The sequence below is a fragment of the Siphateles boraxobius genome, unplaced genomic scaffold (genome assembly GCF_051911475.1).
Source record: "Siphateles boraxobius isolate OS27281-9 unplaced genomic scaffold, OSU_SipBor_1 1, whole genome shotgun sequence".
NCBI classification, from domain to species: Eukaryota; Metazoa; Chordata; class Actinopteri; order Cypriniformes; family Leuciscidae; genus Siphateles; species Siphateles boraxobius.
The window spans coordinates 31,064,951-31,077,273 of NW_027508699.1; the positions used below are offsets into that span (position 1 = coordinate 31,064,951).

The window sequence follows — 12,323 nt, forward strand, 5'->3', positions numbered from 1 at the left end:
TCAACATTTGCTAAAAAACAATTTAAGATCAAAAATTGTGCTTTGAACTAACACAATTTTTTTTATTAACAAATACGATCAAAGATTAATACATGTAATAATATATTGCCTTTTTTAGTTCAATTTAGTTAATTCATTAACTAATGTTAAAAAACAAGACCTTATTGAATAGTGTATAGTAGTGTTACGAGCATATGTTCATAAAAGTTATATAATAATGATCAACACCATCATCATCATTATTATTTTACCAAAATTACTTCATGTCAGCTACCCACATTTTGACTTAAACATTGTTATTTAAAACTTAAATAAAAACTTAAGTCAGTGTGGTTACATTAAAAATATTACTGTAAATATTTACTTTTTTAAAGATTTTAAGTTAAGGGTTATACAATATCAATAAGGAAATTCTTAAGGCAGGGCAAACTCAAAGACGATATTTTACAACATCTTACATAATGCGATGAGGGGAAATCTTAGAATACTGAGGAGCAAAATCCTGTCTTACCGGACTCCTATTTCTTTCAATGACATTTTAAGACAATTGTGAATAAATGTGAATATGTTAAACAAAGTGTCTTCCTAAGTGTTATGTATTATTTGCTAGTTATATCGTAGCACAAAACACTTTCATTTCCTATTACTTATCCATTCATATTTTTGGCTTTGATTCTACAGGACAGTATAAAGAAGGATACAGATAAGAAAGATATAAAAGACAGAGATCCAGTGTCCTCATGAGCACAACTGTTAACACGTGTCGTGAGGACGTGGACATCGTGATTCATCCATTTCATTGATTCAGTTTAACACATCGTGTCTCTTATCTAGTCTATATTACTCTCTCCGTGTATGTGCTCATATCTCTCACGTTTACCTCTCTTCATATCATCACATTCATAAGTTTTCCCACCCCTCATGTATGAGTGTCTGATGGCCATGTCATCACAGCGCTGAGCCCCGAGCAGTCGCTTTAATTGATATGTGATTTGCACGTCATCTTAATCTGAGGAGGTGAGTTGCTTTAATGTGCTACTCAGGATGAGGCATTTCATTTAACAGATCAAAGCCGGAGAGCGAGCGGAACATTAGAGGCCCTACTTTCAAAGCGAAATTCTCTCTCGGCGTCACACCGTGTCAAACATCATCTTGTTGCGGTTGGGTAAACAAGCCTGAGTGGAATGATGAGAGAGACATCATCGAGCTACAGTTATCGCCTGTCTCTCGAACACACAAAGACAGACACGTACCCCACCGCCACAGATTCAGCCAATCACCCACATTTACATATGCTGATAGTTGCTAATTTATGTGTGCAAATATAATGCTCCCGCTGGCAAGCATGTTGTACTGTTTGGGGACAGTAGAGAGACAGTCCGTCTAGAGAGACACTTCTCTGATAGCATGTCTTCATTTCAGGGCTCTCTTACAGACACTCTGCCCATTAAACGGGGTGATCGACTGACCCCTTTTCCACCCGCACCTCGAACCACCAGAGCCGGTTACCACATGTAACAGAGCCAGAATTGCAGAGATAGATTCTCTCTCTCACACACACTCTCTTTCTATCATAGTGAGGACTTTCCATTGCCTTATATTGTTTTATACAAAGCAAATTATTTTCTATGCCCTAACCCTAAACCTCATACAAAACCTTTTAAATAAAATATAATTTAGTATTATTATTAGGCCAGTGTATAAAAATATTAAACAGCATGACTGTTTTCAACATTGATAATAATAAGAAATGTTTCTTGAGCTCTAAATCAGTACATTATAATGATTTCGGAAGGATCATGTGACGCTGCTACAAATTTGCTGCAAGGTCTCACAGCTTGATCAGCTGAAAGTTGCCTCAACCCCTTTAAATCTATCAAAATGTTCAGTCTGGCAAGAGTGAGAGAACAGCTAAGATCAGCAAACCAGCTTAGGCTGGTCTTTTTCAGAAAGGCAGTCAAACTTTACTAGGAGCTCTGTAGATAAATAAAGACATTGCATAAGTAGGTGAAAGTAGATAATGAAGCCATCATTAGAATAAACTATCTCTCAGCATTTGAACCTTTGCCATACCCCACCATGGCAACCAGCTCTGCTCAAGAGCACTTTCCAGTTGGCAGCATTTATCACACTGTGGTCCAGCTAACCAACAGGTTCAGTTCAGGAATGACTATGAGGGTTTCTGTGCAATTGACAATACAGATAAATCACAGTCACTATGGCTTGTGCATATGCAAAGCAAAAAGTCAGTTCTGGCAGGTTACGTTAGTCAAGCTCGCATCAGCTGACTCTCAGCTGATCCACGTCTACATAGTCAAGTCAAGTCGCCTTTATTTATATAGCGCTTTTAACAATATAGATTGTTTCAAAGTAGCTTTACAGTGATAAGAGGAAATTAAAGGAACAGAGATTGTTTTGGCTTTACAGCAACTCTAGAATAAAGTTATTGTCTAGCTAAAGTTAATTTTGATTGATTCAATCTCGTCGCAACGATCATTAGTTATTAACTTAGGGGCCGAAAACCCTTAATGCGATCCGGTTGCTCATTTGCCCAAAACAGTGCCTGGTGGCTCGAGAACGCAAACCGTGAATTAGGTTCCAAGGTACAAGCCTTGAAAACAGAATTATTTATCGCTTCCGCGTAGCCACGTGAACCGGAATTATCCCGACAATGATGTATCAGAGGTAAAGGGAAAAAGAGGCCTTCACAGGGGAGAGACTAGTTGACACTTCAGGACTGTGCTGTCGTCGTGTCCAGGCGCAGGTCCTTCATCAGATCCGGACACGGCCTGGATCCGGCGGACTGCAGTAAGCCTCGGGATAAACAGAGAGACTAATATCAGCGTAGACGCCATCCTTCTTATGATGTAACGAGTACATCAGGATTTATGGGAAGTGTTCCCGGTTCCGGCTGACCTAATCAGCCTAACATTGAACTATACAAGTCTATAATGTATTATGTGTATGCTAGGTCAAAGGTAGTGTATGCTAGGGTTTTAGTCTAGATTTGAACTGAAAGAGTGTGTTTGCTTCCCGGACAATGTTAGGAAGACTGTTACAAAGTTTTGGTGCTAAATAGGAAAAGGATCTACCACCAGCAGTCGATTTTGATATTCTAGGTATTATCAACTGGCCGGAACTTTGAGATCGCAATAGACGTGAAGGACTATAATGCGTTAAGAGCTCGCTCAAGTACTGGGGAGCTAAACCAATTAGTGCTTTGTAAGTAATCAGCAATATTTTAAAATTTATATGATGTTTAAAAGGGAGCCAATGCAGTGTTGACAGAACCGGGCTAATATGGTCATACTTCCTGGTTGTAGAAACCTAAAGGAATACGACGCCTATCACTGCATCCATATGCTCCATTAGTATTCAGTAACCCCCTAAGGGGGGTTATCACTGCTCCCCCTGCTCTTATCCATGCTAGGCTGCATGGATGCGCAGGGAGTTCTTGCCCAGAACAGAACCATACCGCCAATCCAAACTGTATGCTAATTGTTAATCATCTTTGACGATAGTGTTCCAGACAGAAGGTGTAGTTGATATACAAAGAGGTATGGAGGAATGCATGATGGCTATACAGAGAAGCTCCCATGGATTTTAGATCATACAGCACAAGAGGACTGAGGACCAGAGAGAGAATCGATAGATCAGAGCAAAAATAAAGGAAGAGAGAGAGAGATAGAGAGAGAGAGAGAGAGAGAGAGAGAGGGAGGCACACTGTTAAAGTGACCTGGTGGAATAGAATTGAACTTTAAAACATTCCTTCCAAGTTAAAACTGATATTGCAAAATTTTTTTTAAATGTAAAATAACATCTATTCTAAGAGGGGGTGGGGGGAGAGGCGGGGGGCTGTGCGGACTAATTCTAGAAAGCATTTGTGAAAGATTTTTTGCATACAGCCTTGCATGCATAAATACAAGAGTGCGAGTCATCAATCTTAAGACAAATTACAGTTGTATAAATATGAATATATAAATATACACAAATCTCATCCAATGTTGCTTCTCAATTAAATTTTTCATGTTTAAAGGATATTTCGATATTTTAACTAGAAAAAAATAGAAAATGTAAATCAAAAAAAAAAAAAAAAAAGCTGAATTAAAAACTCATAAAGAAGTCATTGTTGCAGTTTAAGGGTCAGATTTACTAAACAGGGCAGACTATCAGGAAAGCGCAATCCCAAAAAAGTGCTGATGGGAGTGGAAAGTTCTGCGTGTGATCTACTGACGACGTGCAAATTAATGACAACATACGCAGCCGGATCATTTCCATAATGACCAACGCAATCTACCAAGGGCAGCACAAATTAGCGTCTGGTTTAAGACATGCTTTTTTTGGGTGGTAAATAATGGCGCAAATACCAGTAAACTGACTAGCGCAAACCTTAGTAAATCATCTTGCATGATTCATTTTAATACTCTCCTCTCATTTTGCGTTCAAGTGAGACTCCTACAAATGCATATGCAATAAGGTCACCGGTCAACCTGTCCACACCTGTTCAGTGCTAATTTTTCAAAGTGTGTCTTCAGTAAATCCTGACAGTAGTCGCCAAAAAAGGTTTTGCATTGGCACATGGGTGAGGATAGCCATTATAATAAAAAAAAAAAATATTATATATATATATATATATATATGGACACACATGACCTTATCCTCAAAAAACTACTATTAACTGGAAAAGAAAATCCACAATGTTTGGTTTTATGCCAAGTCACCCTACGTCCAGTGTAAAATCAGGGTCTTGAAACATAACATGCTCTTAAAGGTTGCCACGAACACATATATAGGGAAACACACAGTGAACACAATGCAAGTCAACACCTCTATTTAAGCTCTGTGAATAATAATGCTTAACACAATCCAAACGTCTACTCGTCTGTGGTCACCCTGTTCTCTCATTTGTGTGGTTAGATTTGCTGTTGGATAAGTGTAAGGATGAGAAACAGCCAAATCTGATGAGCTGGAGTCAGTCAGGAACCAGCAGGCGGGCTTATTAACAGAGCCCACTGCCTCCACAGCTCAATCACTGAACATACTGTCTCTCTTTATTTTGTCTTCTCTCACTCTCTTTGTCTCTGTCAGTGACTGAATGATGTCTGTTTCCACGGAAACTCCTTCAGGCAATTAGGTGTGCAAATATCACAGAGCGGTGTAGAAAGGAGAGGACAAAACGTGCTGATAATGGGTTTGGGGGGGGGGGTGTAAAAGCAAGAATCAAAGAGTCAAACGTGGATCCGTTCCACTAGCGGGTGGCGCTGATTTCGGCATTACCTGGTTACAAAGTCTATGCTGAGGTTAGCGATCACAATATCAAAAGCCAGAGTTTATTAAATTATAAGTCTATATAAAAAATAGCATGTGATTGATAAGGTTATTGTGACCTTTTGTAGGTGTAATAAATAGTTACTCTGTCATTTTTTGGGTTTGATCCAGAACTGTGCATGAATAACGTTTGACGTAACAGTGCAGCTGTCAAACTATTCAGCTTGATAAAATACCCAGCAACTATACGCTAAACAAACAACAACAAAATAACAAAATAAGCCTTCAAGGAGATTACCCAATATGCTTAGTAAGCCAATGGAGTTTGTGTGTGCACACAGGCGCAAAGTCCCACAAACTGCATGGACAGCAATCGTGAAGGTAAGTCTCATTTCGAGATATTACGAGTCTGAGGTACTGGGCCAACCTTGGGTGCCCTAACATGCAGGGATGGCTGAGTAATGATATGCTTTAATAACACATTTTCATATCTGTCATACCCAAATATTTCCAGGGCAGAAAAAAACCCCACATCAAGTACTTACGTTGGGCAGCTTGCCAGCTTGGACTGTGAAAAAAAACAAAAAAACCCCACTCAGTTTCCAAACGTCTTCTCTCATTGCATTACGGAGGCATTCTGTGCATGTGCTTAACCTCCCCTTGACTTCACTGTGTGTGTGTGTGCGTTTGTGTGTGTGTGTGTGTGTGTTTGTGTGTGTGTGTGTCTGTGTGTGTGGTATTGTTGTACAGTAAGGATGAATGTAACAGCTGTGGGTGAGGCTGCGGCCTTATGGCGTTAGCTGAAACTTGATCTGGCAAACTAATCCTCTAATGACTGGCTCTCAATTAACACGGAGCCAAGCTGTTTGTCCTGAAAAGAGAAAAGACCACTTCTCTGTCCTCTTTCTACCTCTTTATCCATCTGTTTGTTCCCTCCCTACTCATGCCAGGTGCTCTTCATCCACTCCCAGTACCAGATGAAATTGTGGATAGATTTATAGCAATGTCTATAGTTTGGATATAGTTTATAGCAATGTCTCTAAATGACATAACATTTTCCAATACTAACTAACTAACTAACTAACTAACTAACTAACTAACTAACTAACTAACTAACTAACTAACTAACTAAATAAAAACTGACTAACAACTAACTAACAAATACTGACTTTCATTTACATTCTTGTCTTTGAACTAAGTAACTAAATACTGACATTCATTTACATTGTGAGAATCTTAGAATAACTAACTAACAGATTCTGAAATTCATTCACATATTTACATTACAAGAAACGTGTCACTAACTAATTTACTAACTAACAAACATATATTGACATGAATTTATCTTCCAAGAGTCTTGAAGTCTTAACTACTAACTAATTAACTGATATTAACTAAATGATACTGACAGTCATTTACGTTGTGTAACTTTTTCCCTATTTTTCCTATATGGGCATACTTTTCTAATCATTTAAAAAAAACGTGTCGTTCATTTTTGTAAAATACTTAAATCAATTAAGTGAAAGAAATTCCCCCATATCAACATTTGTCATATTAAATATAAAGGATACAAATGCTATCACATCATTTTCATGACTTTCATGAAATAAAATTATTTTTGTTTAAACATTAAATGTAGAATAGCATTAATGCTGGCTGGTATTCCTGGTATTGGTATTTCTTGAAGTACACTGGAGTACCATGTAAATTCCAGGGTAAGGAATGAGATAGGGAACATAATAAGCATTCAGTACCATGGTGTATATCATTGTACAATGGTACTATATCTGATAGTACTATGGCACCATATTACTTTTAACGGAATAGATAGCATCTGTCAGCTACAGTTCACTACTGTGTCTACAGAGGCTTTGAACCTAGATTAGCCTAACAAAAGGCTATTATGAATTGTTAGATAATAGATTAAAGGGGAGAAATTATATGGTGAATAAGAGATGAAAAGAAAAATGTATACAGAATGCCCCCACATCATAAATATCTGGGGGATTTTTGCACTTTTTTTTGTCTTGTGCCCATTTTACAGGCGATTATAATGTAGGATCCACACTGCATCCATTAGCTCAGTTTATATGTGACATAGCAAGTGGCCCCACCTCTCCTGCTGACTGACAGATGCTGATGGACCAATTAAAAGCCATGACACTGACAGCATTGCTTTAACTCCCTTATCCAAATGCTAATTTCCCACAAGTTTATGGATTAATACACAAAATCTGAGGCAGCTGCTGTCATCTGCCGGATAGAGACAGAAGAGGAAAATAAACACACATGCAAACGCATTCTATCTGGGCTTCATCTCAATATTCATACTAAACCATCCTAAACAATATTCAAGATTAGACATAACGTTGTTTCCTGACTGAGTCATACACTGTTGAATATGGCACGTCAAACATGCCTGTGAATTCATTAATGATTTTTGGGCAAATATTGATGATTATTATTTTCTGTTGAACATCTTGACTATGCTGGTCCACCAGCTAGACCAGCACTGACAAAACCAGCCTCGGGCAGCACGAAAATTCTGGATTAAGCTGTTTTTATAGCAGGGTATTACAGCCTTCCTCTGTAAAAACGTTTAGTGTAGGTGTCTTAAGAGACTCCAACATCAAAGGAGAGAATATAATACAGCTTAGCAAACATAGCTTAGGTTTTAAGGAACAGATGTGGCCTAAACAGCACTGAGTCACACTCTCTTCACACACACAAACACAGTCAAGAGAGGCTGAGAAAACGGTAATCTCTCTGATAAGATGCAGACGACCCTGCCGACTTATTAGGCAAGTTTGCCACTGGCTAGCGACACCATGCAACGTTAACCTACTGACCCATATAGCAGCCCTCTCCACCCTGTGTCCAACCCGTCTTACACAGACAGTGAGAGAATATATATTGTTGTGAATAATAATAACAATAATTTGTATTTTATTATTACATAATATTATATTATTATATAATATATTAATGATATTATATAGTAGAAAAACTGACAAAAAGAGATCTTAATCCACTTTTTCACCAATATTATATCTAATATAAAATACATATTATCCAATTGTATTTTATATTATACTATTAGAAGTTGAAGAATTAACAAAAATAAATCAATAATAATAATTAATAAGAAAATCCACGTATCCACTTTTTGACTCATTGTCAATCTACATTCGAAAAATGTCAAATACTTGTAAAAAAAAATCAGCTTAATTTTTTGACAAAATTGTCCAGCCCTATAAGACCCACTGTCATACAAGTACACACACATACACACAAAGAAAAAGATGGGCTGGAACTCACTTTGTTGCCCATTTATACATGGGCAAGCAGATACGAGTGGACAGTAGGACACTGTGTACGTCTCAGGCATTGTGTTTACATGACAGTCAGCCTTTGTCTCTTTCCTTGATCATCTCGATCTCAGACCCACAGTAATTATCTATGTAGCACTCGTTCTAGATTCTCTGTATACCTGCCCTCTTCTCGTCCTCTCTGTCTCTCTCTCTCTCTGATGCTGAGACTAAAAGACTGTGCTATTGGAGTGGGAATATGGATCAGACGCTAGTGTGTGATGAATCATAGCTAGATCTAATTGGTGTTTTAATCCCCGACAATACAGGGCACAGTGACAGCAGCCTTCTGCCAGTCAGAGAGTGAGCGAAAGAGAGAAAGCACAGACAGATAGAGGGTCTCCACCATCTCTCAATTATATCTACTCTGTGTTGCACATTCACATTAGGGCGGCACATGTCAATTTCCCGCTCTTTCTTTGTTGGACATGGGCAATTAGTGGAAGTTTACATGCAGTCAAAAGGTTCATCTTCCTCATTATGGATTGCATAAATGTGCTGGAAACAGACAGACAGGCTGGCTGACCTCATAATTGCAAGGAACGCAGACATAGCATTGAATGATGCAGCATGTAAACTCGCAAACAGTGTCACTGTCTGGCCCCTGTCCTGTCACAACTGGAGAAGCTCGAGTGGAATGCCAGGCGTCCACATGCCACTGTGGAGGAAGCGCTAGGATGTGTGTCTTTTGAGAATGTGCAAAAAAAATATTTTGATAAACGAATAGTCCAGTTGGTTTAAACTAGTCTAAGTGATTTAAACAAAGCCCTGAATAATTAGGCTGGTATTCTGGTATTATTTTGAGGTATGCATGCTGCACACAGGATGGGTTCTTCCTGTTCCAAAACAACAGGACAGAGCAAAACAGAATGAGCCCTTCCTGACACATCCAGCATGTGCACTAGTGAGTGGTGGTGAGGCTTGATGAGGGCCTGCCTGCTGCTTTTTATTTGCAGTGCGATGAATCATAGCTGCAGTGATAAACACTATTCTACTGCCGTGCAGATAACTTCTCGGGGTGCTGTCACTCACACACGATACACAGCAGAACAGACAGACGTGGGCTCCACCGAGGCAGAGAAGCATCTTACTTGCAGTCTTCTCGCTCTCTCCTCACACAAAAACCTGCACATACCAATAATCCTACACAAATAACTTTCTTTCCCACACTTTCACACTGTCTGGGTTCCAGTTTTCACACATTCGATGTTTTCAGAGTTCCTTTGAAGATACTCAGATCACAGAGTTCCTCTCAAACACAGATAGGCTATTCTCACTAAGCTAGTGGGTTGCCTTCTATGCAGTTTTTGTGCATTACAGACATGAGCCGCTTTTCCACGCGTGGAGCCGAACGGTTCTAAGAACGCCAAGGAATGGTTCCAGTTGTATTTACACTGGAGCTTGGTTCAGCATGACATGATTACAAACCGTTCTCGGCACAGTTGGCTAGAATGGTACAACGCGTGTAGTGACGTCGCCACTCAGGATTGGTCACTTGTCTGTTGCCTGGCAGCCAGTTTCTCTGTAGCTGGTCAAGTGCCCTATTTGAGGGAAGTTTACGTTAAAAAGTAAAAGTTATTAAATTGAAAAGGAATATCTGATCATTCTCCATAACACAGTCACTATTTACATCTCATATGATCTGTTTGTATTACATTCCAAAGAGCTCTGTTATCAGCCTCACAGGAAAATGAAACCATATATGTATCAGCTGGGCTGGATCAGCATGGAATGGAACGGTTAAGCAATGAGAACAGTTTGGCCCGATGGTGGAAAAGTGGCTATGGTGTCTCATAATCTAGAGAGCTGCCTACCTAGATTTCTAGGCAAAATAGACACCAAAGTACTTGTTACTTAAACAGCTCAATAGGTTTTAAAATAATGTGCACATGATGCCCCGGGGTGGGTAGTAACGAAGTACATTTACTTCGTTACATTTAGTTTAGCATTTTTTTGGAGAAATTGTACTTTTAAGAGTAGATTTAAATGTGGGTACTTTTACTTTAACTCGAGTACATTTCTAATGAAAAAACTGTACTTTTACTTCGTTATGTTGGGCGACGTTCCTCTCGTTACTTTATTTTTAATGCAATAGGCTACACGTTGTTAAATGCGTAATTCATTCCAAGCGCACTGTATCGTTTTTATGGGCATGAGCGATGCTCAATTCACAAATGAATCACTCTTTTGAGTTGATTCTGTTCAAAGACTTCATCAAACAAGGCAGATCTGTCAAAAATCGGTTCGCAAATCAGTTTGAAAAATCTGTTCAGTTTCCTGCACGCACTGAATCATCTGAAGCGCTTTCAATTCACACTCGACTCGGAGTCGTAACAGGAAGATTTAAGAACATCAAGAGCGTTGGATGAAGTGGCGGTGGACCTACAGTCTAGTGAAAGCAAATCTGCAAATGCATCATATTTTTGCCAGCGATGAAGATCTTTATTAGTTGAACATCTTCGTATGCTGTCTGTGAATGAATGATTCCATAGGACGATACATTCGATTTCATTTTATTCAGGTAATACATTTTACAACCAAACAGATTATTACGCCACGATAGCACTACTAAAAATTATACATATACATTAAATTAGGCTATACATTAAATAAGCTACCATTGTCCACAGTTTATGAAATGAACACCCGCCATCCCGCGGTAATGTGTGTGTATTGCGCTGTGGCGTGCGAACTCGACTTGAAAAATGCCTTTGCCTGCCTTAGGCACAGTTAACCAGTTTTAAACATGCTTGCAGAAATATACATTTGATTACATTTTGGAGAACAGACAGAAGAAGATCCGTCGATGTGCATTTGATCGTTGTTTGTGTTCAGATGTTCAGTAGCGGTCATGAGCGTGTGAAGAGTTTCTTCTCTCTGTCAATGGTGCCCTTTACATGCCTTTGAATGCAAAACTCTGCAGTTACTTTATTTCGACATTGTCTAATAATCCAAATGTAGTTGTATAAGTTACTATTATACAAACCAAAGGACAGGCAATGGTTTTCGGGCTACAGATGGCAGAAATAATGCTTGTCTCTTCTGTTTTTGTTGCAAAGATAGCCTATCTAATTATGATAATAATAGTAATTTAAATTAAAAATATCTAAATAATATCATGTGTATATCATTTTACTTGAGTACAGTTTTTGGATTCTCTATCCACTTCTGGGTGTCTAAGTAGACAGCTTACTAATTTCTGAGACATCTGAAACACAGTTTCAGGAAGCTAATTATGGAAGCTAATTATGCCCAAAAAAATGCTAGTATGTGTGTAGTATTTGTAAGAGTAGCTGCAATGCTTAAATAGGTTGTCTAATTAGGCAGCTCAATAAGTTGACAAAACATGGCTATGATTTCCAAAAATGTGGTCTAAATACCATATTGTCTGGAATATGTCACTTTTTTATATTATCTGTTCCAAAGTGACTAATATAATGCAATTAATGTCAAGCATGTACAATTTGGACTTTGCAATTTTAAAGAACCCTTTAAGGTTCTGTATATGGAGACATGTTTTAAACGATTTGCATAGTATGTTCATGTTTAACTGGTTATTTCAATTGTTTTCTAATGATAAATCCATTTAATTCATAAAATGCTGTTAAATTTAAAATTGATTAAAACAAATTCCATAAAATGATCCCATGATGGCAACCCCTGAAAGGTTCTATATATGAAGTGGCT

General features: G+C 38.4%; 1 protein-coding gene across 3 annotated transcripts in view; it reads right to left on the reverse strand.

Moving 5' to 3' along the window:
* spsb4a (splA/ryanodine receptor domain and SOCS box containing 4a) overlaps positions 1-12,323 on the reverse strand; it is a 91,517-nt gene that overhangs the window by 18,763 nt on the left and 60,431 nt on the right. The gene's annotated exons all lie outside the window — the stretch shown is intronic.